At 43.8% G+C, this 24,371-nt stretch overlaps 1 protein-coding gene across 1 annotated transcript in view; it reads left to right on the top strand.

The window, feature by feature from the left end:
- VANGL2 (VANGL planar cell polarity protein 2) overlaps positions 1 to 24,371 on the top strand; it is a 282,060-nt gene that overhangs the window by 120,256 nt on the left and 137,433 nt on the right. The window contains exon 2 of the mRNA XM_086945339.1: positions 2,063 to 2,256. The gene's annotated coding sequence lies outside the window, so the exon portion shown is untranslated. The remainder of the gene's footprint in view (positions 1 to 2,062; positions 2,257 to 24,371) is intronic.

The following is a 24,371-nucleotide window of genomic DNA, read 5'->3' as shown; positions in this document are numbered from 1 at the left end:
TCTAAGGGCAAGACAAAAAAGTGTGCATTCCAGGAGTGACGTTTTTACATTAGGTGGGTTTATTTGAATGAATCATTTCCCATATCTGCAAGGATGGATTAATAAAAAATAGGGTAAAGGGTGAGGCAGCAATTGTATGCACAAATCGAACACTGTGCTGTTACAAATTGAATGAGTGTTAAAGCTTTGATTAGCACGTGTTGCATGGCCTCCACTGTGATTCAGAGAGTGTGAGTTGCTACCGGCAGTGTGGGCTTAATGTTCTCTTGCAAAACAAGGTGATCTCAGTGACAGAAGCATGGTGGTCTCCAACTCGTGTCGTACTTTCAACTTATGTTCCTAATTGGGGTGAGATTGAAAGGGGCTGTTGCCGCTTGTTTCCTTCATAAACTCAAGGGTTCTGGACTATGGGGATTAAAGATTTAAGGCACTAGTAGTGTTGCTAAATGTCCATTGTAAACCCATTTGTATACTATTTTGGGTAAGAGTGTGTGTGGCTCTGTGTGTGTGTGTGTGTGTGTGTGTGTGTGTGTGTGTGTGTGTGGCTCTGTGTGTGTGTGTGTGTGTGTGTGGCTCTGTGTGTGTGTGGCTCTGTGTGTGTGTGTGTGTGTTTGTGGCTCTGTGTGTGTGTGTTTGTGGCTCTGTGTGTGTGGCTCTGTGTGGGTGTGTGGCTCTGTGTGGGTGGGTGGGTGGCTCTGTGTGTGTGGGTGGGTGGCTCTGTGGGTGGCTCTGTGCTGTGTGTGGCTCTGTGCTGTGTGTGTGTGTGTGCAAATGCAATAGGTCTCGCATTTGCGAGAGATTAAGCTTTTGGCATTGTAAATGACAATGCCATGTATTTATCTGTTTTCAAAACCAACACATAAATAAAGTTAGTCATTTAAAATGCCAATAGCTCTAACTTTTGCAAAGGCGAGACCGTTGCATTGTAAATGCTTGTTAGGATAATGATTAGTGCATTGACTAGCATATATATTGATACTACTTGATTTTTGTAACAGAGGACTTTGCCCTAATGTGGTATGTGTGTTTAGTGATGCTGTTGGGTGGAACAGTGTGGTGGTTGAGGTGAACCACCAAGTAAGACAGTACGTTTTCTATATTGTCCTTTAGTTCATTTACAATTGTTGGTAGGGGTGTATCTTCAGGTTTTCTATTCTTCTGGTGAACAGGAAGCCTAATTATAGCTGCGACCAGTGAAATTGTGGCAGCGTAGGACAAAATTATGCAGCAGGGTTGAATAAATTGTTGCAGCAAGAAAAGGCAAATTATTCTGAATTATGCAGCACATTTTGCGACACTGTTGGGACCTTATTATGACATTTTTACTCTTTAATACAGGACAAAGGTTTCACCTCATTATCTGTTTAACTCTCAAATAAAGCAATCCGCAATTGAAAGTTGACCAGTTAACCTTTGCAGAGGACCTGGATGGGTAGCATTTTTAGTAACTTTTGGTGTATTTGAGCTTGACTTTTTTTAAAAATCGAAATGTGTGCATTATGCAGCAGATTATATGACCCGTGTGTCAAAGCCATAATTCTACACCAATCGCTCAAGCTGTAGAATTGCATAAATCCAGTGGCTGAATTATAGTCCATTTATCTGAAAGACCATTACTGTTTAAGTGTGAGACTTTTTGCCTGTCTCTCTTGATAAGGTAAGCGGAAATGTATGGCTACTAGAGAAAGTGACTCTGACAAATTTTCAAGTTCAGTCTGATCCAATGCCATGTGGATGCCCTATGTATTCAATGAGATGTCTGAGACCGAAATAGAAGTCTTAGGCTAAATTCTAGTAGAGCGTGCTTACTGCTAGGTCGAAGTGGTGGTGGAACGCGTAATGTAATGTGAAACTCAAAAGCCCTGCTTATCATAGAATTCCAATTACTCTGATACAAGCGTGGTAAGCTTTGCTTTTAAGAATATACCGCTTTCTAATCAGATTTGAATTCGGAGAATGGGTGTTGTGAAATGGTAAACGCGGATGCAAGTCAAGGAAATTGTAAAATCACTGCTAGTCTAGGCACACACGCTAATTTCTGGTCTCAATGTGTTTGTTCCAGGGCTTTAACAAGACTCCTGCAGTAAGAATGCCACATAAGACGCCTCGATGCTGATCTCCGCCATGACCAGAGGTGCCACAGATATGCAACCTGCTTTTCCTGCAAGCCTTTTAACAGAAGTCATGAGGTACAGGGGACCCAAAGACTGAAGGGAGTCTGACCAACTTTGAAGGACGGTGGTCCTCTAGATTTGGGTGAGTTTAAGACCTTTTAGGACAGAGTATGACCATCTGTTTAGCAAGTAGGGTTCTTCCTGTAGTGTTGATTGTCACCTTTCCTCTGTGCACTACTTTGAGGTGGTCTCTCCTCGACTCGCCTCGCAAGTGTTCAATGGATGAGAAAACTACACTCTGGAGGGGCCAGGCTGCTAAAAATAGTTGATATTTATTTATAGAACCTTACAAGCAAACTTTTCAGATTTGTATTTAATTGGATTCAAGAAACTTGAGGCTCTTGCAGTTTATTTTTATCAGATGTAAAATAAAAGAAAAAAGAGAAATTTACCTCTGGCCAGCAATGTACATTTGATTGAGGTAGTTTGGGCTGGTAATTTACAAAGCATGCTTGGGATGAGGGCATGTGTATTGGAACAGCAACCATCAGATTAAGGCCTAATTACAGACACTGTGCCTTATTCAGAGTTGTAGGGTAAAATGTGTGGCATTGTCTGCAAATGTACGAAATTCCCATGAATCACTAGTTGTATATTTAGGGGTTGCGGTTAATGTCGCTTTTCTAGAGAGCTCAGAAGAGGCATATCAAGCAGTATTGGAATTTTGCTTATTTTTACCACCTGTTTTTCTTATTTTCCGACTATTTTCAGCCATTCAGATTCGCCAGTTTTTTTCCTGAAAAACGTGCTTTAGTTGGGAGAGAAGATTAATTACTCCATGAACATTAACAGTTGTAATTAACTTGCATCTTAGAATTCCGATGTTTGCCCACAAATCAGAATGTATCTCAATACTGGAAATAACGACTTCCATCAAAAGCATGAATCGTTGGCATCTCAATTCCTTTTCAATGCCATAGTCATCTTTTCAAATGTTTGTGTGTGCGAGCTATGCATTTTTATATTTGTTAACATTTATTCAACACCTTGCAGATTACGTTTTCAAAAACTACTAGATGAAACGTACCTCAAATAAGTGATGTTAAATTGAGGAGACTAGTGGTTTTCTTTTACAGGCAATTCTTTCGCTGCAAAACAGGCTTCCTTGATCTGTGTAGGAAGGAACACTAGAAGGCTTGCGGTTGTGTATTTTTATATAGTACAAAAAGGACCCACCCGGATAGTACAGCGCTTTACATAGAAACCAAATCTAAAACAAATAGTGTAAGGATCGAAGTGTAATATATACAGCCTAATGAAGTTAAACATTTGTTCCAAAACTTGCTCTGCGGATGAAAGGATGAACGTACATGGAGTGTACTAGAGTCAGGGCTTAACTTCTAAAACAAACAAAAAAGAGTGCAGGTACCCAAAGCTCTACTCTGAAGCACAGGTCCAGCACTATTAAATGTCAACGAGCTGAATGCCAAGGCTGCGTAGTTTGAATCTACCTCATGTTTCTTTAATCCATTACCAACACCCCTCCCTCTTTCTCACTCTTGCAGGTGCCTGCTTTTTTCCGTTGTAATAGATTTTCTGTCTTTCTCTTCCATCTCCTTTTCCCTTTGTGTGTTTTTTAGGTCTAGCCTAGCGTTGCAACGCACATGCGCTGCTCGCTCGGCGAGGCATATTGTGAGAGGAGATTTCATAAGGGGACTTAAAGCTCCGCCCATCATTTTCATAGGGTAACGTCAGCTTTTATGCTAAACGCTGGCTTCCCATTGAAAATGATGCTTTTTGGTCACTGCCCTTTCTCCCTTTTGGATGGCCCATCCGGACTGGGTCGTCTGCTTCACAGCTGTCGTGAAGCAATTTTTTATCTCTTGGAGGCGTGTAGTGAGGGATCATGTTTCCGAAGTGGTGTTTTTTCAGACCCAGCTTGTTTTGATTTTCACCACGGTCTGCTTCGGCTGCGCTTGAGCCCTTTGAGCCCATTGGGTGTTGCCCGCCTGACCCAAATACCAGTGTGTGGCTGGCTCTCGGAGTGCAACTTTCACATGCACAGCCATGTTTACAACGATTAACACGTTTAATTCAACTATTTGGATAAAGATGCTGTGCGATATTGCGGTTTCATTTAATTTCAAATGCTGACTTGTTTTCTTCAAGACATTGGAGATGTCCCTCGTGGAGATGATGATTTTCAAGACCGAGAGAGCAGCTGAAACTGAAAGAGAATTGGAAGTGCGTTCCACGCCTCGCTTTACATTTATCCCTTTAGCGTACAATAATAGTTTGCTTTAAACCGAGGCTTGGAACGCACTGTCTATATCTTGCGGTTGTAGTAGTAGACGGTTTCTGCAGAGAAAAGTGACAGGCACAGCCTTTCGTGTCTGCCGGTGGGGCAGAGAGATGGCGAATGTGGCGCTGGAGTTTGTGGCGGACGCTGGGGATGGTGACCTTCAGAGGCGCCCACTGCTGCTTCTTAGGCAACTTCCCCACCTGCAGCGGCTGCCTTGGAGCCAGCTGAGAGGGAAGCTGCAGCCCCGGGTACAGGAGGAGCTGAGAGAGACATCTGGGAGGGAGTGTGCATCTGATCTAGTATACCCCCGATAAATCGAAGAGAAGGAAGGTGCACCATAGCGAGTGATTGGGGCTCACCTGTCCTGTGAGTACGAGATTTACACCTCATTGCTCCACTGCTCCAGGACATGACATCAAGAGCCTTAAGCCCCCTCCACCTAGGAACGTTACCACACCTCTGACCTGTCTTCCCCTAAAGCCTAAGAAAAGGTACACTGCCGAGGGTCCGTGGTTTACTCCTGCTCTCTCATAAAAGTATATAAACCTAAAGCCTAGTACGGTGTACCCAGTGCTTTAATTGCGAAAAGAATAAGTGCAGATACTCACCTAAGTAGGGGGTGTTAGGGAGGGGGTGTTAGGGGGCGGGCCTAAAGGCGGATTATGGCCGTAGCTCTGAAAGCACTCCAGGAGTGAGTCATGCTCGGTGGGAAGAGAGAGCGGGGAGGAGCTGCACAAACAGCACACCCCGTCTGTGTACCTGGCACTGGGTTATGGGTGTGTAAAATCCCTCCTCTGGGCCAGCAGGTTGGTTTTATCTGGTTACAAAAAAGGGGAAACCGAAGGCATCATTGGAAACATGATTTTAGAACACCATTTCATTACAGTGCTTTCACTGGGCCGTTGATATACCTGGAGTGCACCTACAATTGGCATGCCCACGACCATTCAGGAAAATACTACTTCTGAAAGGCAGAAATAATGGCTTTTTCCCCAAGGCTCCTCCAGGGCTTCTTAAAACATTGTCTGCGTGGGAAGCGCTAACCTTCCCGGGTACAGAGGGGATCCGGCTTCTAGGGAGATCTAGTGCAGCTCCTTTTCCCGTCCTGTTTCACAAGTTAAATTAGTGGGTGCATAAACCTTTAACATTAGGTTATTTGCTCACATGGCTTGTCTGTTTGAACCATTTTTGATATACCCTCCTATATTCAAATAAGTGCCTGTTCAACTAAATGTGTAAGACTTAATTTAGCACAGTACTGTGAAGCGGTACAACCTGCCCGACAATGGAATTTTATGTCAGTTTAACCCGATCGTCTTTTGTACTGGACTCCCAAATCTCCCCTCAAGTGTCTTTGCCTTTATTATTGGTATATGCACACCAACGTGGCATAAGGACGCTGGAGGGGGAGGGAGGGTGTTGGCGGGGGGGGGGGGGGATTAAAAATGTCAATTCATTACTTATACAATGTATTGGGAGGGAGGACCTAAAACCAGCATTACGCATGTTTAAGGTATTGGCATTGTGAAACACAATGCCTTTTATTTGTTTTATTAAACAAAACCAAAAAGGCATTGTAATTTACAATGCCAATAGCGTAAACTCACGTAATGCGGGACCTATTGCATTGCAAATGCTTGTTCCTCTTTTGTGCTCAGGAAATGTTCAAACAGGAAAAATAAGTGCTCCAAAAATGTGTGCTGGTGCCTCCCACCGGCACAAATTAAGCACTGACTAGAGTGCTAAACAATTCAATAATGTCAAGGCAAAGCCAGCAAAGTTAGTAGTGAGGCGAGTTCATCCTTACTTTCATCAGTATAATATCCAGTGGAAATCTCGACTTAGTCTGAGAAACAACATCTAAACGTATAGCAATCTAGGCCTACGTGCACCAGCCATACCTGGAAGAAAAGTAAAATCTCTCCAATCCCTACAGCGCCAATGCAGAAAGAGGGGCAGGGTCATTCTACTGAGCCAATGTACCTGCAACATCTCTGCCATGAATAGAACTCCCTCCCAGGAACTTGTGGGAAGCTTAAGGGTGTTGGGTCTCTTGCAGTCACAGATCCTACTAGTGAGGCTGCAGAGTCACTCAGAGGTGCTTTTGCTGCTAGTACCTGTTCTTGTGCACTCAAGAACCCGGGTGACTAACCTAAGATTCTAGTAATCGCTCATTCTCACGCTTGTGTAGGACAAAGACTATTTGAGGGCATGGAATGAAGTTAGAGTTCTGAAGCTGATTCTATATGGAATACCAGCTAGCTTTGCAGTCTTTTTCGGAAACCTTTTGATCGCTGAATGCCTTCTGTTGTCCAAGGTTTGGTGTGGAATTACTAACCAGGAAACCTAAATCTATGTGGTATTAAAAAAATTGTTAACTCTAAATCTTGCTTAAAAATAGATGTCAACTTCCTTTTTGCATTGTGTGCTCTAAACTGCAGATAATCGAAAATTGCCAGTTGCTGAGGAAGATCTAAGACCATGCGTTTATCCAGCACTCACAGCTAGGATGTGATGAGCCATGTGCCAATTACCAATGACACTGGTGTGTCCTGTGTGGGTTGCATGACATAAACTCACTCCTAAACTCCAGCATGTGTTGGGTTAAAATGTACTGCTTACCAAATATTTTTAGTTGGTTTTGTATTTAGATTTTAACGAAAGTAGTTGTAGGAGGGTGTGCTATTTCCCCACAACTGAGAATTGGTCTGTTGGTGACCGGATGGCTTAGTGAAGTGTAAACTTGCCACTGACCAACACAGTGTTCTGGGGGTAGAGTCTGAATCCCAGCATAATAAGCTTTCCATCCTTCTGAGGTTAATATATTGAGTGCCTTGAATTGGATGTTTGAAACATCTGTTACAGTGGTGAGAAACCACAAAACGTTCTCACCTCTGCCCACCTCAAACATTCTTCCTTGACTGCTCGGTGGCAGTCACCACTTCCCTATGTTAGATTTTGTGGCTTTTCTCGCCCCATGAGACTCTTAGAGGCAGAGCGAGTGCTAGACTGAAAGTGATGCAAAGCTCTCCAGGCCCCCAAAGTCTTCTCTGCTGTGCTTAGTCTCCCTCCTCTCCCTGACATTGGTCCTTCTAATAATTGTCTCGCTTTGTCATGGAGCACAACTTAAAAACTAATGAAACCAGGTTTTAACTATTGAATAAGCAGATAGTCACCAATGTCTCATTTTCTATAATGCTAATGTATTGGTTAAATCTATTGTCCCGGGTAGGCCCGTGACTGGAATCGCCTCCCGACCGCCTTCTCACAGTGTTCCTTCTTTCCCTGCTCCGGGACAAAGGCATCAACTTCTTCCCTGGACACACTTCTATTTTGATTTGTTATAGGTGCTTTTATCCACAGCACGGAACATCAGTCAAGAAAGTGGTTAAAAAATCCTGAAATGCAATACAACTCACGAGCGTGTGGGGGACACCCCACCAGCCCCAAGCTGGCTTGCTGTTCACCTAACATTAATTCAACCTCAGATCCTGGCTTTAAAGCCTGTCCACCCCCATCCCCCGCCTTTTTCAGGATTTGAATATGTCCAATCACAGGCCAGTCTTGAGTGCCCACCCAGCTGAAGCCTCCCCCTCCTCCCGAGTCACCTTCCCTGAACCCTCACTTTGCTCCTTACCTTCCTAGCTCTGTATTGTAATGTAAATGTTTAGCTGCTACAGTATCTATTGTACCATCACTGTTTTTCCATTGCTCACCAATCATGGAGGCCACTCTTTTCTTTTAACTCTTTGGCTTTTATGGTATTTTCTGTTCGAAATGCTTTATTTGAAATAAAAAAAAAAAAAAACGTACAATATTCAAGATCTGGGAAGATAGCTCAGCGAGTTAAGAGCTTCAGGAAGACCATTTATTAAATCTGCAGGTCACACGTGTCAATCCATGGAGGGCCAACTCGGTAATTTAGAGGCGTGGTGCAGCTGCCAGGGCAGCTGACTTCGGAGTTCACGGTTCGATCCCGGCTCCGGTGGCAGCTCAGCTCAGCACCGCACCATGTGGCTCTGGGCAATAGCTCACTTAATTTCCACGACGGCTCCCAGCGCCTTGAAGCCCTTAAGGGTGAGTAGTTTGCGCTTTACAAATACGGATTTATGTATATGTGGTCTGTAACTTGCGATAGTAAACTGTAAACGCTACATGAATAAGCCACTTTGAAATGACTTTGCCCTGCAGCCAGTAATGCAGGGACGTTTTGGCCTGCATGTGCCTTTCACGTCACTACAGCATTCCATTCCCTTACACAAGGGCAACACGTCCCCGCCACATCTCTGCGGTACTTTCATTGCTGATTCTAGTCTGTGATCCTTGTTTCATAACCTGAAGAATATTTAACCCGGAGTAGTAATATGCCCACCGTCCTATAAGGATATTTTGGGCGCTTGAAGATAAGGCGGTCTGAGTCGAAGGGACAGTAGCTTTTTTTATATTTTGCGGGCGAGGTTGGTTTTCCTATTCGTTTTTGTGCCAACATTTCGTGGGATTGTTTTCAGTGTTGTGTCACAATCACAAGTCGCATGCAAAGGTGTTACAAGAAGATGCTAATTGAAAGCTCCTCTGTCAAGGCTTTTCTCTGACATCTGGCTCGGATGGGTGGAGCTCTTCTCGTCGGTGTTAAATTTTCTTTTCTTTTTCCTGGGGCCTTTATCTCGTAGCTCCCTGGAGAAATCCAATCCCCCTTTATCGAACAAAGGCCGAGGATTTTGGGGGTGGGGGGCTTTTTTTTCTTCTTTTCATTTCCTCTCTTTAGCAGCCCCCGCCCTCCCGCCTCCCTGCACACCTTCTCCCGGGTCCCTTGCAGTCCCTTTGAATGCTGGGATGCATGCTCTTGGGCCTGGCTGCCATCTCCTAGGCAACGAGGGGCTTTTGTTTCTATGGTGATAAATGTGAGAAAATGAGGCATCTAAACCCGATAGGTCCCCTCGATGAACCATCCCCACAACCCCTTGAATGCCTTCCCATCGCACCCCACCCAGCCAGTGATTGCGGATGGCACAAGACATTTCTGTATTTTAGTTCAAATGGCCTTAATGTCGTCTCCTTGGTAACTTAACATGACCCGGTTTCTCTCTTACCCACAATTCCTCGTGAATGCTCATTCAGCAAAATAGGCTGGGTTGCGGTTGTTGGGAAGAGAAAAGGAAAGGATCCAATCGTGTGACAGTGAATAGACCAATAGCTTCGCTAATAAAGTTTTTCTGCCATTTTTCCAGGCCAGCTCTCTTACAATGACCAAGGCAAATCATGAATTCTACAATAAATATTTTCATCATTGCTTCGATGTCATTGCCTTTTGAAATACTTGATCGGATCCTCGAGCAACATTCTAGCTGTGATGAACTCACAAAATGGATGCCCTTCCAGTTCTCTTAAAACATTGCTTTAAATGTATTTCCTTCGTTCACGCAATCCAAAATCAAGAAGTGTTCGGGCACCTATCAACTTCTCCTACCTTACCCTTAGTATCTCCTCTGTTCCCCCAAGAGTCATTTATTGGTTTTGCAAAAACGTACCAACCTTTTACCCAAAAAATGAGGGTGGTGTCAGGCGTTGGAGAGGATGATCCTGTTAAAGCGATTAGGGAATTAATACCTTTTTAGAGTTTGATATAGGTGTGTACAGCTGATGACTCCATTTAAAGTCTATGGAGGTAATTTGCTATGTTCGTGAATAAAAGTAACAAGCATTTGCAATGCAATCGGTCTCTCCTTTGGGACCTTATATGTATTTATCTATGTAGTACATTCGCCTGGGTGCTGAAACATCTACTGCTCTTTAACATGGATGGAAAGTAAACACCAAACTGCATGCCTTAGCTGGTATGGAAACACATGGAGAGAAATATTGCCTTTCAGCTGGAAATGGTATAGTCCAAAACTCAGTTTTTAATATAAAATCAGGGCCTTCAGTGGTCATATCACTGAAAATACAAGATTTGACAAAAATATTATTGTTTACGGGTGCTCTTGGAAGACAATTTCTATGGACTAGAATCTAGAGAATGCTAAAGTGATTCTGGTATTTTACTAACCTCTGCAGGTCGTTTTCTATCAAGACAGTTAACTAGAGGCAGTTGAACAGAAAAAAAGTTCCTAAGCGGAAGCAGACAAGTCCTAGGGCTGATCTCCAGAGCCCACAAATTACATACACATAGAAGTATATACTAAAGTATTTACAAGAGGTCTCGAATGCTCGACCTAAAAAAGGGCATGACCTCTTCCAAATGAGGGTGAGTTGACGGGTATGTTAGCTCTGGGTGCACTAAGTGAGAACCCTCTGTGTAGCACTTTCGAAAGGGCAAGAGAGTTAACTTAAACCTTTAAATGAGGTGCACAGATGCTATACACACTGTGACCTCAACGCACACACTGGCAGATATTGGTTTCACTTCTAATAACCCACTTCTCCAAAGAAAGGATACTGAAAAATTAGTCTCTGAGACAAAGATTTCTTTGTTTTTAAGTGACCTATAAACTAGGCCTGGGCGGTGTTCGTAGTCACTCTACGCTGAGCTATGCAAAGTGCCAAAGCACCTCCTCCGCGCTATGTGGAGTTCTGCGAGCGGTGAAGTCCAGTACATCACACTGTTCTTGCTGATTTTTAGTGCCAGGAGTTTCTCCTGCGCTGTAAAAGCAGCGTAAACAGCATCACACGGAGATCCAGAGAGCGCTGCTTCTTCCACCTCTTGAGTAGATTTTCTACTCGAGTGGCAGCTTTCTCAATGCGAGCAGTGGTGACCTGCCACAACAGCTTGCGTGCAGAAATCTCGCCGGGAGGTGGTCTACTGCGTGATTTCTCGGGCATGCGCTCGCCACGTGAGAGAGAAAAATCAGCGCGGAGCAGGCAAAACTCCACGAACTCCACCAGGGAGGGGAATTCTTCTCCCACCCCTACTATAAACATCTGTTATTTGTGACTATAGTGCCAACAGACCTCAGTGAACATGTTATGTTGCTTCATGGAATTGTACAGGATATTGGCACATTTTGCGTGTTGATGGAAAACTCAGATCCATTCGAGTGAGGCCTAGATTTTTAAGCCTGGTGCTAACCAAAAAACTTTTCTTTTTAATAAAAATATATATACTATACATCCAGCTGCTTTCAGTCAGCCCTCTTCATCCATTGATCTGCAGTAGTGCCATTTATATTTAGCTTCTGACTAAATCAGCATGGGGCATAGGATCTACCCACTTCAGTGACTGTCCCACCTGACTGTGACTGCTCTTGAGCTACTTAATTGAAGCACACTCCATTCATATCAATTGCAGTTTGTTAGAAAAACAATCCGAAGTAACAATGAGAAAATTTCATTTCTTTTCTTGTCTTCAGTGGATGTTTCATTCTCTTACAATGACCTTCCTTTAGCCAACCTGTGTTTCGTTGTTTTATGGGAGATATCTCTAAGACTTCGTCAGGGCTGGTATCTAGATGATAGTTCACCAGTCTGACCTCCTGCCAAGAATCATCAGCGTTGGAAATCCGTGAAATTCCTGTTCCCCTGTATATGTCAAGCTCCGATGTGTGGAGTAGCCACAACTTCAAATAATTTAGATTCAAAAGACTGTATTTCCTCCAAAGGTGCGGCTTTGGTGGTCGCCTTAAGTTAGGTATGTAGGTCTTGGCGGGAGTATATCCTGCCACACTGAGTCAGGGCTCGATTACCGAGGTAATCCCTGAAAGCTGCGAATACGCGGCTCCGAGTACGGTGTGACTACTCTTGCACTACATGCATATGTACTTAATAATTTAGATTCAAAAGACTGTATTTCCTCCAAAGGTGTGGCTTTGGTGGTTATCTTAAGTTAGGTATGTAGGTCTTGGCGGGAGTATATGCTGCCACACTGAGTCAGGGCTCGATTACCGAGGTAATCCCTGAAAGCTGCGAATACGTGGCTCAGAGTACAGTGTGACTATTCTTGCACTACATGCATATGTACTCAATAATTAAAACTCTTCAGTGCAAGGGGTACTAGTGCATTGCTTTTCATGATTTATCTATGTCTCTATAGCTCTTTTTCTCTCTCTCTCTTTGTCTATCTCTTTTAGACAATGTTTGTTTCCATACAATGTGTGCCTTCATCATACAAAAAAATTCACAGGTTTGATAATGCTGGTCATTTTCTGTTATGGTAACTTTCACTCCACTTTTACACTGTCTACTTTCAGCTTTGCTGCTCTGTCTGTAGTTGTCCATTTTCCGGCATACCCATATTTCCTTCCCTTTAAAATAAATGTTACATGACTTTGAGACCCACTTCATTATACTCCCAGTGATGTTGCAACATAAACATGCCACCCTTTATTTAGTAGTCTGCCCACTGTTCATGTAAAAGCGCTCGAAATATTTTTTTGATGGTGTTTTAATAAAGGTGATGTGCAATGTCCCACTAAATTGCACTCTTAATGCCAAAATGCTGACAGCTGCATTTTTCTGAAAGAATTGACCTGTCTCTTTCCCAGAGAAGGCTGATGGTATGATATTGTTTTGACTGCGGTGCCCGCCCGCTGCAGTGGCCTCAGCTAGATTCAAATGGACATGGCGACTGCACGAGACATGTCTTGTCACAGGTGACTCCTACGTCACTTCCTGGCTGTGTTTCATTGTACCCACGCTCCTGTTACTACTGCTCACTTTACTCCCCGTGACACTTCCTCCTTTTTAGGTCGAGCAGACCTAAAAAGCATGCGAAGACATCTTTTGCTGGCGTGTCTGGGGGAATGTGAGACAGCGATCGTCCACGCGCCTCGCTGTCTCAGATTCCTCCTCGAGGGCGCGCACGTCGCCGTGCACATCCCCTGCCTCGCATTCTCTCTCAATCACACCCAGTCACGCATGCGCACACACATTCCCTCGTGCACACACTCCCCCCCTCCCCCCCAGGCATACACACAGGCAGGCACGCACACGCACACACACACACACGCGCGCACACACACACACACACACACACACACACACACACACGCACCCCCCTCACGGGGCTCACACGCGCACACACACAGACACACATATCCCCCCCTCCACTCACTGTGCTCTTTTGTCGAATCGCCTCGCTGAGCTCCTTTTCTCCACAGACGGGGCACTTCTCTGGATCTTCACGCTGCCTCGGGGCTCTCCCTCCATGATGGGAGCCCCGCATCAATGCGCAACACCGGCCTCTTCCGGCCGCGTCACAGGCCCCGCCCATGTCACGGGCAAGGATGCCTGACTTCCTGGTTTCGCCCCCGCTGGGAATCCTTGTTCACTGGACCAGTGTCTCGGCTTCAAGCTTCTTGTGCGCAGACTTGTCAGTGCGCAGACTTTTTCAATGCAGCTCCCATCCAGGCGCATGCGCCGACTCCCTGTTTGTGTCCCGCCAGTCCACGCGCGGTCTCTCTGGCCTCTGGAGCAGCGAGTCTTTGGCGCGGGCTGTAGTTTGAGAGGCCTCCTGGCTGAGTTGACGGGACAGTGCACGACCTGCTGGAGCTCGAAAACACTACGGCGCCGCCATGTCCTACAATTATGTGGTGACCGCGCAGAAACCGACCGCCGTGAACGGCTGCATGACTGGTACTGAGGGGAATATTTGGGGCGCACGGGAGGGAGAAACATCAAACGAACTGTGTGTGAGATTAATATCTATGGCGAAGAGTGCATGTCTTGTGTGATAGCCCAAAGAATCGGGATAAGGGGGACTGTTATCTGCAGTGAGGCGATAATGCTGGCCAGGAGCATGAAGTGGCAGAGCGGTGTTTGGCTTGCAATGCAATACAGAGTAACTCACAGGGTCTGTTGGGTCACTGCTTGCTGTGAGAGTTATAGTTTCGAGTTCACTATCATTTATGATATGAAGGCAGTAATGTCAATGATACATACAGGTCAGTGTCTCAGTAGGACACTGTCCGAACGAAGGTATGAGGTGCAGAGTTTTGGGGTGTCAGTGGGAGAGCTTGAGTGGCAGAGCATCTGATGTTGTTATATGCAGGCACGGAGGGAGCAGTCTTGAATCACACTGTGCAAGACCAAACATGATTAGCCTTGAGATTTGCAGTGCAGTGTGAATAGCGAATACCGCGACACTACTAGCTACTCCACGGAGGGAAGCTAAAGTTTCTGTGACGGTACTGATATTTCACAATGTGAATAGCAAACGTGGAAGGTACCCTGGGCTGCATATTGGTGTGAACAGGGTCGGATTGCCTAAAATTAGGCCAGGACACACAAAGAAAACAATGGTCTACATTTGTCGCTAGTGATCATTCATGAAACGTTGCTTTGTTAGTATTAGGGGAGTGATTTTGTGAAAAATCTCTGATAAATTAAGCTTTCTAGGCCTGTAGGGTCAGTAGTCACTCCATTATTCCACTGCAACTCGCCCACAGTTCTGCTCACTTTGTCTCTGTATATACATTGCTGCTCCACCTTGGGCCCCTTAGTCTGTGCTCCCCCTCAGATCCCTCAAAGTCCGGTATGTAATCAGGCCGCGAGTCAGAGAACCATGCGCACCTTTCCTGTTTTGAGGCTTCTGTTCAACCTTAAGCTCAAGGATACCTGCTTATTCTAAGGGCTTGAGACATTTGCTCATCACTAGTTTGTGCTGAAGCTCCCGACACACCAACAGGAAAATGAATGCTCCTGCTCACACGGAGGGCAAGAGGGCTCCTTCTCACTCTCGAATACCTGTGGAATTCAGCTCACACATGACTTCCCTAATAATCCTTCCCTACTGTAGCTCTTGTTCACTCTCGGGTTACTGAGAACCATGTTCACCTGAAATGCTCTTCTTCCTATATTTACCCTGAGGTATAATCACCAGCTGATTTTCTCACCGTAAGGGCCTGAGGCTTGTATTCCTTCCTAGTTCCCACAGAGAATAGTAGGGTGAGCAGGAGTTCAAGAGTATTGCTTGCTTTAGATACCTGAGGCTGCAGTTAATTTTAATTTCCCTGACCCTATTTGCCACTCATGTCCCTAATGGTCCTGCTTGTCCCCAGACCTCTGCTCAGTTCCTCTGGTCTCCCTCAAGTGTGTGAGGTACCTACTCTCGTTTGTTTCCTTGAGGCTCTTGACCACTTAGTTTCTCTGAGGCTTCAGCATTGGACATACGTCCCTGAAGCCCCTGCTCACATTAGGCAACAGAAACTACCGTTAATCCTCCGGTCACCGAAGTGCCTCCTCTCTTCACTTTCATGTCCCTGAAGTTCCTGCCTTGCCTTGATCCGCTGATTTTCTTGCTCACCTTCGGATCCTGTGTAGCTGCCACCCATCCTTAGGTGACTGGCAAACTCCCTGGAAAGTTGTAGCAGGCACTCACGGTTGGACGCATCAGAATTGGACAAGGCTTCCTCTTTCGGTTGTCACTCAAGGAGCTTATCTGCAAGCAATGTCTTTGATTGCATACAGAATGGTACTTGAATGCTTTTGTATTGTGGGTAGAGACATGATTTGAATCTGAAAAAGCTACATTAAATCACTCTTAATTAAACTTTTAAATTCTTCTCCTATATATTATCTGTCCTCTTGCCTTCCCTAACAGGAACATATATAATTCATTTCCATTCTGTCACTCCTTTCTCTAGTCCCTCATTTCACCTCCCATATCACCAAGTGCAACTATTTGTCCTATTCTCTAGCTCTTTGTATTTCTGTCTATACATCTAGAACACCATCTTTCCTTTCTTTGTTTCCACCTCTGTCTTCCTTTCTCCATCTCTATACCCTTTCTTTCTGGCTGTAAACACCCCTCATTCTCAATTTTCCTCTGTCTAGTTCTTTCTCTCTCTCACTCCCTACTTGTTTTCCTCTCCTTTGTGTCTTATTCTACCCATGTTCTCTTTTCCCTTCTCTTTTCCTTTCTTTCTCTCTCACGCTAGAAATTCCCCTCTCTCCTGTATCTCCCTATGAGCTCTTTCTTCAGTTATTTTGATATTTCTCGTGTCATTATTCCTGCTCTCATTTAGTATCTCTTTGGAGTTTAATTTGTGACTGCAAACCTTCCCCTCCCTCCAGTCGTGTTCTCGCTTGTCCGTCCCACTCACTTCCCTCTACCCCTTGAAATCTTCTGTGCTCTTTACTACACCTAATGTTATATTCTGTTGCAATGCAATAGGTCTCACTTTTGCGAAAGTTTAAGCTATTAGCATTGTAAATGACAATGCCTTTTATTTATGTTTTAAAAGCAAAAACATAAATAAAAGGCATTGCCATTTACAATGCCAATAGCTCTAACTTTAATAATGCGAGACCTATTGCATTGCAAATGCTTGTTGGATTTTCTAGCTGATGGATTTCACCACATTCCTTCAAGGTCACTGAATGTTTTCTCTTCTGCGGTTAGTCATTCTTTTATCTCTGCTGACTATTTAAAAAACAAAACCCTGTCAATGTTCCACCTTGCTCATCTATACCATTCCTGGTAACTTCATTGATAGTTGAAATAGGCGCATCACTGTCCCCGTTGGCGGGTCACCTGGGACTCATCTAAACAAACCAGAGAATAGATTGGGGTAAGGAGAACCCACTTTGACCAAGCAACTAAAGCTCTGCACATTTTCTTGTGAGATTCATGCTTCAGCAATGGTGCTGAGTGAAGCAACACTTCATTCAGTCTACCACCTGTAAATGGTGGGGTCTATTGGATGCATTTTAATTTGCTAGATTTTATTTCACTGCAAAGAATAGACATGTGGTGATCTTGAAACTAGGAGACAAATGCAGTCTATCATACTTCAGCCATTTTTGTTTTCCCTTTATGATCTAATCTAAAATATAGGTATCTCCTAGTAGGCTTTCAGTGATGAGAAGGCATACCCCATCTGTCACCTCCTACACTGGCCTTCTTTCACAGGAAACATTTGTCTTTGATGGGGGTGAGAGAGGTGGAGTCCAGGAGATATTTTTAATTAAATTGCCATATTGAGTTTTGAAAACTTTTTACTGGCTTGTCCCATTATTCCATTGAATATTCCTTGACCTGTCCATATTTATCACTATTATCCACAGATATTACTTTTCCACTTGTTACAATATTATCATTTCGTTATTCTATTGAATACAGGTGGTTGCCATCTTCAAAAGGACTCAAAACTCCCAGGTAAACTTTCTCTTTCCGATTGCTTCTATAAGCACTGCTATAATTCCATAAGAATAAGCGACACTATCCTATTGTCTAATATTAGATGGTTGATTTAGGTAAACTTTGATCTCTGCATGTATTGGCAGTGTGTAATGGGTATTTCGGACTTTATCTGTAAACCTTTGTGTGTGTTGATGACTGTTTACCTCAGCCAGCTTCTCTCCTATCTTGGTGATGCTGAAAATCAGAGCCACATATTCAACCTATATTTAGACCATGAACAATTCGCTTGGATGTACCTGGTCTCTGAAAAAGTTACTTCATGCTTCAACAAGTCAATGGCTCTTCCCATTCCATGTACTAGAGACAGAGTTTATATTTAGGTTCAACAGGGGCAGCCCAGAATAGGGGTCTTTGGAATTTCCATGATGAGAAGTGGAATTGGACATGTGCTTAATCAAACCTGGGATCCCTTTCATTGCTCCTGAATCGTCCGGCTAGGGGGATCTGCCATGAATGCAGACTTGTTTATGAAAGTTCAAGTTTCAAGTACTTTAGTTTGTCCTGTATAGGCCCTTTTGCGACTCATTCTCTAGAGGCTTTTATACCTCGTTTCAACCCTGGCCTTCTTTAATCTTAGGATAACCGATCATGTCTTGCCAGTTCCAGCTAGAGGGAAGTGACTTGAAGGTGTCTTGTTTAATCTTTAAGTGCCTTCAAGGTTCCACCAATAAATATATGTGTGGAAAAAGTTCAGCAATCTGTCACTCAACGATCATTGTGGTCTCAGAATCAAAAATTAGTAAAAAAAAAAAAAAGTTTTAAGTTCACATCGATGAATGGATGACATTAGGATACTTAGGGCTGCTGTTTCAAAATTATCCTCTTTTGAGCTCATCAGCTACAGATTAACCCCTTCGCTGCGAGGGTTATTCCCCAACTGTGCTGGGGGGGAGGGGGGCGCGCACATCGCCCCCATGCTCATGACGAGCTCAGCTCATCATGAGCAACAGGGCTCCTGTGCACATGACGAGCTCAGCTCGTCACAAGTGTATTGACTCCCGTGGAATGCACAGCAGGGGAATTCTCCCCACACCTGAGCGTTCCACTGGCCATGACGAGCTGAGCTCATCATGAGCACCGGAGCGCCGTGGCTCATGACGAGCTCAGCTCGCCATGAGCATCGAAGGAGTTAAAGACCACCGTAATCTAGTTAATGGCCTTCCTGATGGCAGATGTTTTGTTTTTGGGCAGTACCTCGAGAAATATAATTCCGGCGGGAGACTGGGTTTGTGTTAGGGAGTAGGAAGTTGTGGCGCTCTGAGCGGTATGATATAGTAAATGCGAATGTTGTGCAGTAAGCACGCGGTGCAACAGGACAGGGGAACACAAACCCTTCTGAAAAGAGGCCCCTGAATATGATCTAGGCAGGTCTAGACCAAATGTACTGAGAAGTGGTTCCTGTGCACACGCACGTTGGTTGTTGGTCCGATTGTGCGGACTACGTTATCTGCTTGTGCAGAGTATGGGTTGAAAAAGAGGCGTAGAATTCAAATTTCTTGTGAAAAAGTCTTTATAAATCAAATAATGGACAGTACAGTGAAGGGGTAGCCAGCCGACACGTGTTTCGTCACACCGTGAAGGAGATGTGACTCATCAGGGCTGTTGGGCTACAAAGAGGAGGTATCAGAAGGTTGAAGGAGTACCCGGATACCATACCCCAGCCATCGGACGCACGGACCCTGTGCGCACCTTTCTCACTCAGCCGCCCTTTTTCAGGACGCCACTGGCCCTGTTAATTTTGCCGCTACCCGTCGATCTTTCACCAGACGTTTACGCACCTCTTGTTTAAGGCGGACTAAACGTTTTCTCCGTACTCCTTCAACCTTGTGATACCTCCTCTTTGTAGCCCAACAGCCCTGATGAGTCACATCTCCTTCACGGTGTGACGAAACACGTGTCGGCTGGCTACCCCTTCACTGTGCTGTCCATTATTTGATTTATAAAGACTTTTTCACAAGAAATTTGAATCCTACGCCTCTTTTTCAACCCATACTCTGCACAAGTAGATAACGTAGTCCGCACAATCGGACCAACAACCAACGTGCATGTGCACAGGAACCACTTCTCACCTCGAGAAATATAGTTGTGGAGAAAATATAAAATGTCATGCTTGTTGACGGAGCTGCTTTGTAGTCTCTCTGGCCCTTGCATCCCAGATGGTCGGCCTCCTGCTTATAGGACTTTGGAGAAGGGTTGCAGGTGGGTGGCTCGTCTGGAATTTATGAGCCATGTTATGGTATATCACTTAATGGAACGTTAAATAGATACAATTCGAGATGTTGAGTTATAGTTTGATGGTCTCTGGGGTGAAAATCATTGATTTTAGGAACACATGAGGCTTAAGCTACTCCAAAAACAAAAGTTAGTTAGCCTATATTTACTGGGAATCCTGAAAGCTATGTCAAAGAGGAGACCAGGCTTGACAAACAGTGGGCGAGTGTTTGAACCATGCTCTCAGTTATGATATTTACAGTGGGGCTGATCACAGCCAGTGAAGACTCCTCATGGTTACTGTGGTTTGTAAGCGTGCTGTTACAAGCCAGGCTGCAGCATTTTCAATACCCTGCAGGCAATGTAAGGAGACGCAAAGAAAGACTATTTCAATAAGCCGTACTGGCTAAGGTCAGCGAAGCAGTAACCAGACTTCCCTGAAGGTAGGGGAACCCTGTTTAACTCGTTAGTTGGAATAGACAGGCTTGACCTCTTCAATGGAGGCATGTTTAGTTATTTTAGGCAGTACCCAAATTGCAGACCGACTTAACTGGAGTAGGACACACACAAAGCAGTTCTGACTCCAAGTCTGGAGTCCACAGATGTTCCTGACCTCCAAACAATAGGTTTTATTGCCATTAATGTTTAAGTAGTTGACATACAGCCAACCATAAGTATATAGCAAGTCTATAAACAAAGAAGCTTTAACTGTTTTCAACCACCACAGCTTTAGCTTTCAGAAAGATTACATTTCACATGTAATTTTTTTTATTTCTTTATTTCGAAAGACCGTGGTTTTCTTGAATTTTTTATAGCCTCTTGTGTAGTATTTCCATCCTTGAGCAAGGTGCAGCATTAGGTAAACGTTTGCACTGACATATTTAATGTATGATAATGTAACTGCATCAACTAAACATTGTAGCAGCTTGTGCAAATGTAAGTATGCGGCTATAGTTCCTCGATAAATAACTGTGTGGTGAAGATGTGATGATGTAGGGAGGCTCCTAATACCGATCTGGAATCACTCTGGTTGGGATGACCGGCCTGGAATTAACCCTGAATCACTTAGGACGCTGTCTGAAAAGAGCGCTTGGGGTGAATAAACATGTTTCTAAATGTGTTGCTCTGTTTTGTTAGCTTGGGAGTTATTGCTGAGCCCTTCTGAGCCAGATAAGTGTTCCTGAAGCATGAAGGCAAACTTTTATGGCAGCATTTTCTCACAGAGAGCACTCGGAGGAGGCATACACTGCTGCACCCATTTCACATGTGACATCGTTGACAGTTTGCTTACACAGGACGCAGAATTATGAAGACTCTGCTAATAGCTCTGCTCTATGCATCGTATTCTTCTGGTGTCAGAGGCAGAAATTATTTAACTAAAAAGTGGTTTCCGTTTTACCAGCTGTAGATTTCTTGCAAAGAATTCAGTCACAGCTGCATAAAAATAAGTATTTACGCACCATCACTTCCAACCAAAGTTTTTGTTCATCGTTGATTAATCACTTGCGATAACTGAGGTAAGATTAAACTCCTAGTGGAGAAGTGTGGCTCAATGATTAGAGCGGCAGACCCTGATGCAGAGGTCTAGCCCGAGACCAGGGTTCAATTCCCCGCCTCGGCGGGTCTTGGGCTCATTTAAAATTTAAAATTTAAATAGTGAGCCTGTTTGATATTGGATCTAAGCCAATACTTTCCCATTGTCAGGTGAGCCATGACCTTAGCTGCTGTCATGCCTGCAGTTCCTCGCTGGTACAGCAAGAACAAATACCTGGAGCGCAGCCAGTGAGACTTGTACTTGTGTGCAGTGGCCATTCCAGGCAGGCTAATATCTGTATTTGGAGGTTGCCTGGCGAGGCTTCTGCTGTGACCGTGAGTTGGTCGCTGGCTAGGCAAATGATTGTCCCTGAAGACGGTCCCAGGTCAAACTGGTGCTTTTATTTGTATTTTGGTACTTTTTTTAAAAAGAAGTCCATTGAACACAAGCAACCTATATGGCAAACAAGGTGGTACATTAGAACATTATCATGATGGTTAAAAAAATAAAACGTTTATAGTGAGAAGGCAGAAGTAAACATAGGCAATTTGGTACTTTCTGTATTAATAAAATATTCTTCATTTAGAATGTCAAGATAGTTATACCAAAAGCATTGGTGCACTAATCTGTTAAAGGGTAGTTATTGCGTGTGGCAGGATTGGGATAGTAGATTCATATGGCATTGGGAATAGGACTTGGGGATTCCAGTGTGGGTGACATTAATTAACTTGCTGCATTGAGTGTGCTCATGACCTACCTTGAAAGTCGGAAGAGATGGCCACACACTTGAGTGTGGATGTGAAGGGGGCTCAAGGTTGGTCTGTTAAGTGGATGTGAAGTTGTTTCCTGGGCCTAAATCAGGCATTTCCTGAAACATCGAGTAGTTGTCTAGTAGGCCGCTCTTGTTTCTTGAGAGAGTTCCTATTTGTGGTCTCTTCTTCTACTTGGATGTGGACTTTACCCATGTTTTCGCTTTGTACCTGCATTGAGTTAATACACGTATTTCTTTGTATTAGTGGTTACAGGCCTACACAATTTGATAATGCACTGATTTATAATATACAATTTTTTACAATATACCCAGCAAAATTGGCCCACATGGGACTAAATGCGAAACGCTGCTTGAACTACGTTCAGATATTTCGCATAATGCATTCTACCCTCTTGTTCTTCTGCTATTTAGCTCTTCCTCTGCATTCCCACTCTCGCCAGTAATTGGCCCTCCGTATGTATGTATGTGTATGGTATTTCTATAGCATAAACCTAGTCAAAAGGAAGTGGAGCACGGTACATGCTCAAAGACACCCATAAAGTCAATGAACAAAGTCAATGAGTAATAGGAGAGAGAGCTGCGTTGTAGACAGTTAATGCATTGTGATTTAGTGTTCTTTAAAGAGGTTCATATTCAACTTTTTCCTAACTGGAAGCAGCATTGGAGCAGTGCTGATGGATAGAGGACTGTTTTTCCAGATCCTAGTGCATAGATGGAGAATAAAACTGCTCTCTTGTTTTTCTTTATCAGCTTAATTGTTAAACAGTTGTTAACCTTAGTCCTTTTGTTGTTCGAACTGCAGTTGTCTCCTCTTTCCATTAACTTCTGCGGTTTGCTCAGAAATGTACTGATCATTACATTTATGAAAGGAAGTATTAATATGCTTATAGTGGATTTCGGAATATTCATGGAAACAATTCCAACCCCATGTTATGCATGCTGCAAGGTCTAATCTATACAAGTTAATAAATGAATTATCATTTTAGATCCTCATCTCCATCATCTTCTTACACTAATTAGCAATAAAACCTATAATGATGTACCAAACTTACTGCTCTTTACAGTCCTAAGGAAGGCCAACATTGAGGATGAAACACCTGTGGATGCTTTTATGGTAAACAAGCAAGGAATAATAAATATGTAAAGAAAAAACACTACTGTCTCAATTAATGTGCAAAGTGGTCACATATTGCAAGCACAAAGGTTACACTAACTGAGTAGGTGTGCCGATCTGTAATCCAAAGTAATATTGCCGTAGTGAGACCCGAGTACCGAGTCCCCATTGCAGTGGTTGGCAACAGGTTGTTCCATCAGGCTAGGACCTTCTGAGTAATGGTAGGGTTTCTCAGCGCTCTTTATTCATATTCGAGTACTTGTGTCAAACTGTGATCCTGTGCATCTTCACATTTGCGTTGTTTCCTGAGCTATTTCATTGTAACTGCAGATGGTTAATGGATGCCACTTCAAATTCAATAGATGCGCAGTCTGGCTTATCTATTTTCAGGTGGTTCGAGTTCATGCCTTCTCTTGGTGTTCACTACCAGGCTGCATCAGTTTGTGGCTGTGCCATCAAGGCAGCCAGTATCCTGTTTGTCTATTGCAGGGCTACTCAAAGCACAGCCCGGGGCTGCATGCGGCCCTCTTGATCTTTATTTGTGGCCCCCTGGTGAACAGCAGCACTGGGCTGCTGTTCGCTTGACAGAGCAAGAACATTCAGAACGCTGTGAAACAAACGGGTATACTTAATTTGCATATTCACTAAAGTAATGGTAAAGAAGAAAATAAGTTGTCTTAGACAACATATCTTTAGGAACACCTGTAGTTTTAAAGACCTCTTGCACTAAACATTTAAAAACATGATACACTTTATGAAGTATGTAGAGAGTTTATTTTAGCAAAATGAATGGATGTTTTACCTTAGTAGATGAGATTATATCACTGCATTGAGAGACATTTATTAGCGGTGATAATTTTCAAACATGATCTTGGAAACATGTTTGCCGACCCCATTCTGAAAACAATGCCATTAGTGAAAGGAGAGGCAAGTCAATTGATAGGTGCACCATGTGTGTTGCCTTGGTGTTATATAATTGGGTCAACATTATAGTTTAGAAAAAAAAACACAAGAAAATATTTTGAACAGCATACATCCTGAATTCGTATAGTTTAAGGGTCTTTCATATGCAGTAATGAAGAAGGCAAAGTGAAATTAACCAATTGCCTAGGATCACACATTTTCGTGAAGTGGGGATAACAGGACTGATGTGAGGTTTTCTGGGTTCAGATTTTGCAATTCGGCTACC

Source organism: Lissotriton vulgaris, chromosome 12 (assembly GCF_964263255.1).
Source record: "Lissotriton vulgaris chromosome 12, aLisVul1.2, whole genome shotgun sequence".
Taxonomy (NCBI): domain Eukaryota; kingdom Metazoa; phylum Chordata; class Amphibia; order Caudata; family Salamandridae; genus Lissotriton; species Lissotriton vulgaris.
This window is presented reverse-complemented; position numbering and strand designations above follow the sequence as displayed.